Source organism: Heloderma suspectum, chromosome 4 (genome assembly GCF_057233095.1).
Source record: "Heloderma suspectum isolate Gila_16-S chromosome 4, 16-S_ref, whole genome shotgun sequence".
NCBI classification, from domain to species: domain Eukaryota; kingdom Metazoa; phylum Chordata; class Lepidosauria; order Squamata; family Helodermatidae; genus Heloderma; species Heloderma suspectum.
In genome coordinates, this window is record NC_139461.1 from 312,787,447 (window position 1) to 312,793,468 (window position 6,022).

Genomic DNA, 6,022 nt, shown 5'->3' on the forward strand with positions numbered 1-6,022 from the left:
TAAAATCTCCATGCAGCATGATTTTACACTCATTCCTGCAATGCCTGTCCCCTCTCCCCTTCCTGATTCTCAGGGAAGCAGAGCTTTATTGATTTTAAGAGCTGATGGCCCCCAAAGGACCCCTAATCCTAGCAGGACCATTAGTATTATTATTATTAGCACTGCTAATTAGCACTCAGTCATTCAGAATGTCACTTTTCTGGAGGAGCATTGTTGCGCATTTGAGGGACTGCTGCTGCTGTAAGGAGAAAGAGGGGTGGGAGGGAGGATATTTGCATGTCCGCTTAGAAGTGACTCCTCCATTGCATGCGGGGGGGGGGGGCTGTTGATTCAAAGCTGCATGGGCGGGGCGCAGAGGGCTAAAAAATGGAGATGCGCACGTACTCAGAGTTTTATTGATTTTGACCTGATGGTTCGAAGGTGCGTATGTGCGAGGTCTTCCCCAATCCCCCCCCCTTCATTCTCGCCATTTCACTTGACTGGTCATGGAAAGGAGAACAGGGGTGGAAGCAATTTGTTGTCTTCTATTGACATAACAAAGCACAGGAGTGCGGAGAGCAGGGCAGCTGGGTGGGTGGGAGGGTAGGGAGCCTGTCTGTCCACACATCCACAGCAATCTAATTCAAGTACTGTAATTCACCCCGACTTCCCCTGAGAGAGGGAACACATGAGGGGAGGTGTTAACTAAATGTGCCTACTCGGAAGTCATGCACATCCATTGCACTTGACTGAGCAGGGAAAGGACAATGGGGCAGAGACCAAGCCTCCGCTCATTTGCTGCCCTGCACCTATGCAATTCATGATGTTGTTCTACTCGCCCACCCAACCCCAAACTAATGCAGCTTCAGGTGCCCTTTGCCCAGTACAAGTGGTTTTTTGAAAAAGGGTATACACTGCTTTACTGGCTACCATGTGCCGCTGGAGAAGCAAACCCAAATTGATGAAACTCCGGATTAAACCGGAAATGGATCGTGAAGCATATCCATGTGGATGGGGCCCTGGAAACACCCAGGTGTGAATAATTTTGTAACTACCTCTGGTCTAACTGGAATGTGACTAATTAACTCTAAGGCAAGGCAGCATTACCCTTGCAAAATGTACCTCCAAAGGGTAACTTTTTAAAGGCTCCAGGGCCAGGAAGCTTGGATGCTTCCAAGCCCTGGGAAAAAGAAACGTGGTCTCTGATCATGTCTGACTAACTTTTGGGAATGTTCCCAAACAAAAAATTGTGCGGATCAGGGGTGTGGAGTCTGCGTCCTTGATGTTGTTGGACTCCAGCTCCCATCAGGCCCATCAACATGGCCAATGATCAGGGATGATGGGAGTTGTAGTCCAATGTCTGAAAATTCACAGGTTCCCCATTGTTGGTTTAGCAAAGCTTTATTTTTGTACAGTGTCTTCTCCCTACCCCCACTCCAGCAGTGTTTTCTTGCCTTACTTAAAGTTTCATCAGTGTTAAATTTGGGTGGGGGAGGTGCTGGAGGGTTTATGGAAGCTTTGGGGAGGGGAGCCTTCCAGGATCTTCACGTTCTTGATTTCATTTCATTTGTTACATTCCTATGCCACCCAATAGCTGAGGCTGCCTGGATAGTTTATAAAGATTAAAACCCATTAAAAATACATTATACAAAATGTAAAAACAGACCAACATATAAACAGACAGCACACACACACAGACATCATATGTCTAAAACAATTTCAAATAGTCAATAAGACAAATCCAGGACCTGATGACACCTTTGGCGGTACAATGGGACCTGATCTCAGCATGACCTCATGTTTAAGGAGTTAATGTGAGCCTAATCCAAATCTGGGTGCCTGCTGAGGTGCCCCGCCCATCCCACCTTTTTTTAATTGACAAATTTTCTTGGCAGCAGCTGGGAACACTTCAAGGCAGAGTGAGGGCCTCCAGCTGCTGCCCTCTCCCTTTTCCATGAATGCCTTTGGGCCACATGTGGGGCTCAGAGGAAACGAAGATGGTGGGTGGCCAGGGCTGGCCCGAGACATTTTGCTGCCTGATGTGGGCAGTAAATGGTGTCCCCAGCCTCATGGTAAGGGGCACAGATAGTACCTAAGACTAGTTATGCTATTTTGGTACCTGAGGCAGAAAACCCCACCCATGCCTCTCCCTCTCCTGCGCAGTACAAATTCAATAATAATAAATTGCACAGCCAAACATTTGTTGCCCTTTCATGACACTCAAAATCTGGTACAGCCAGCCCTGCAGGCAGCTGCAGGGCAGGCCAATGCTTTCCAATGCTGCCAGAAAGTTCTTGACATCTTTCCTTCAAACTGGAGAGCCTTTTAATAATATTGTCCTACTCTTCATTGGGAAGTTTGGAATAAGACCCAATTAGTGCCACTTCATTAGAAAGAAAGAACGGATTTATATGCAGTTCTGGTTTGATAAAGTAACCTATCAGAGGAATGGTCTATTATATCTTGTTTGCTTCCCCTACTGCTATGCTTAGCTCAGCCCCAAATCCAGGGAGTTAAATCAGTTCCTTTTCTGCCTCTCTAAAGTTTTCCCTACAATAAGACATATCAATATTAAACTTGGGAAAAGAGCTCTAATCTCTTTATTGATAAAGTGCCATGAAGGAATTACCCCTTTATCCTCACATAGTACCTTTCTGTTGTTGTTGCGTCGTTCAGTCGTGTCCGACTCTTCGTGACCCCAAGGACCAGAGCACGCCAGGCCTTCCTGTCCTGCGCTCTCTCCCGGAGCGTGCTCAAGTCTATATTCACTGCATCGGTGATGCTATCTAGCCATCTCATCCTCTGGCGTCCCCTTCTCCTTTTGCCTTCAGTCTTTCCCAGCATCAGGGTCTCTTCCAGGGAGTTTTCTCTTCGCATTAGGTGGCCAAAACATTTGAGCTTCAGCTTCAGCTTCATAGTACCTTAGTTCTTGTTAATATCTTGGGGGAGGAAAATGTCAGGATTATTTTTTGGAGATGGAAGCTCCCATAATTGTTTCAGTTGATAAAATGTCGCTCGATCTCATGAAAAGGTACAGAAAGTAAGGATGGCAAATTTAGTTTTGTTGGGAATATCGCAGCCTCATCTGCACATAACAGGAAGGGGGCAATGTTGCAGTTAGTTCATGGGAATTTGGGCATAGCTAGCCTTAGGATCTCTGTAGCCTACACTGTGGCTTCCTGCTCCTCCCCTTCCTTCCCCCTCTCTTTCCATGAACCTTTCTGCATTAGTGGGAGCACAAGGCTTGCTCTCTTGTTCCCGCCCGTGTAAGAAACATAAAATGGACTGAACAAACTCCTTTTGCAACTCTATGCTGTGACTGCATTTGCATGTGCAAGAACACTTGTGAATAAAGGTGTTTTCTTTCTTTGCTAAAGAAAGATGTGGACGCTTTTAAGTAGGGATGGCGGACAATTCCGCCATGGATTTCAGTGAGGCCGAATGCACTGGCATTCAGCCACCCGAAATCCATGGCAGAATGGCCTGCCACCCCCCTGCACCACCCGCGGATCCCCCCCGGGACGAGACTTACCTGGGGTGGATGTTCCGGACGGCAGCGGCTCCAGCGGTGGCTTTGGCGGCGGCAGCGGCAGTGGCGGCTGGTCTTCCGACTGGCTGCCACCGCCACCATTTGCAGTCTGGTCTTTTTTTTTTTTACATAGACGTAATAGGCTACGTAAAGACTTACGTAGCCTATCAAGTCTGGGTTAAAAAAAAAACGCGTATGCAAATGGCAGCGGCTACGGTGGCCGCCATTTGCGTTCCTTATTTTTCGCCGTCTTAGTCTACATAAATATTTACGTAGACTATTACGGCAAAAATAAAGGGGAACGCAAATAGCGTAGTGGGTGCTATTTGCGTTCCTTTTTGATTCGCCGTTCTAGCCTACATAAATATTTACGTAGACTAAGACGGCGAAAAATAAGGAACGCAAATGGCGGCCGCCGTAGCCGCCGCCATTTGCGTATGTGTTGTTTTTTTTTTTAACCCAGACGTGATAGGCTACGTAAGTCTTTATGTAGCCTATCACGGTTGAATACAGGGATGTAAATGGCGGCGGCTGCGGCAGCCGCCATTTGCATCCCTGCTACCCAGTGGCCGGATGTCCGGCTGCTGGCAGAGCCGGCTGGAAGCTCTGCGGAATTCCTGCGGAGCGGAGCCGGCCGGGCAGGACTCCGAGGGGAGGGATGGAGCGCCTCCCCGCCCACCGCGAAGCAGATCCGTGAAACGGTAAGTAACTTTCATACATCCCTACTTTTAAGTTTTGTGTGCATGTGGTACTGGTAAATGCTCATTCTGTTTTGCCTTTTTGCCATTTTCTGCTATCTGCCTTTCTCAGAGGAGGCAGCAATACCAAATAATCCCATTAATACCAAATAATTCCCCCACTGGGGATTTGACTTGATTTACCCTTGCTTTAGTTTTTGCTCCAAGTTGTGAGATGGGCAGTCTAAAGATTGGGGGGTGGGGGGTCCAAATAACCCCATTGTCATGGTCAGACCAGATTTGAACTCACGGTACTACTTCCCTCCTGCAAGGGTGGGGGACCCATTTGGATGATCCGCCCTAGGAGACTGATGGAATCCAATGCTTTTCTGAATGCTCTTGGGGATTTTCCAGTGGAGAGAGCTGGTGATCCAGCCAGGACCTTAGTCTCCACTATGGAACAGTGAGATGCCGAGGGCCATTGACTTGATTGCACCCGAGTGCCCTCTCGGGCACTGTGGAGCCCGTTCTGCTCCCTGGTATACTGGAGAACTGCAGTCAGTGAAACAGGCTGGATGTTGGATAGGGTGCAAATGGCATAAAACTCAAAGTGATGATGACCGAGCATGCTCTCGAGCACATAATCGACTCAGTAATGGGCTGGATGAGGGTCAATAAACTGAATCTGAATCCTGGCAAAATGGAAGCTCTGTGGGTGAGTGGTTCCTGGGTCTGGGAGATAAGCGCATTGCCTGTTCTGGATGGGGTTGCACTCCCCTTGAAAGATCAGGTCCATAGTCTGGGGGGTACTCCTAGATCCATCATTGTCAATGGAGACCCAAGTGGCCGCTGCAGCTCTGAGTGTAAAAGTACCAGCTTCAGTTGGTTTGCCAGCTACAGCCTCTCCTGGACAGGGACAGCTTGGCCATGGTGGTGCAAGCATTAATCACCTCAGGACTGGATTACTGCAATGCCTTCTATGTGGGGCTGCCCTTAAGGTTGTTCCAGAAGCTGGAGCTGGTGTAGAATCCAGTAGCTTGGCTGTTGTCAGGAGCTGCCTCTTTTCAGCATGCAACTCCTTTGCTGAAGGCACTGCACTGGCTCCTTATTTGCTATTGGGTCAGGTTTAAGGTTCTAGTACTAGTGTTCAATGGCCAGATTGACGTCCACCAGAAGAAAAGCCTTCAGTGTGTCAGAACCACATGCATGAACGTGTTTATCCCCTGCCTCCCTTATCTCTGAAGATGTTACCATAGACAGTAATAGATCTAATTTAGTTAAAACTGCACCTGATTTTGTGTGAGTTTGACTTACAGCTTGTAAAATAAAGTTATACTGTTCAAAAGATGGGCTCGCTTGCCTTTTCTTCTTTGATGCTAAGGCTTTACAAGTAGGTACATTTATTTTTTGGTTGGAGCCAATGAAATTTGGTTGACATCTTGTACAAGAATTTGTACATTGGAAGGACAGATAATGAAGCTGAAGCGCCAATATTTTGGCCACCTAATGCGAAGAGAAAACTCCCTGGAAAAGACCCTGATGCTGGGAAAGACTGAAGGCAAAAGGAGAAGGGGACGGCAGAGGATGAGATGGCTAGATAGCATCACGGATGCAATGAATATGAACTTGAGCACGCTCCGGGAGAGAGCGCAGGACAGGAAGGCCTGGCGTGCTATGGTCCATGGGGTCACGAAGAGTCGGACACGACTGAACGACTGAACAACAACAACAACAACAACAAGAATTTCATACCATTTGTGTGTGGGCATGATGTAAGATTTAACATTTGAGGAGTTATTCAGATCAATGAAGAAATGTTCTAGTTTAGTTTAATTGT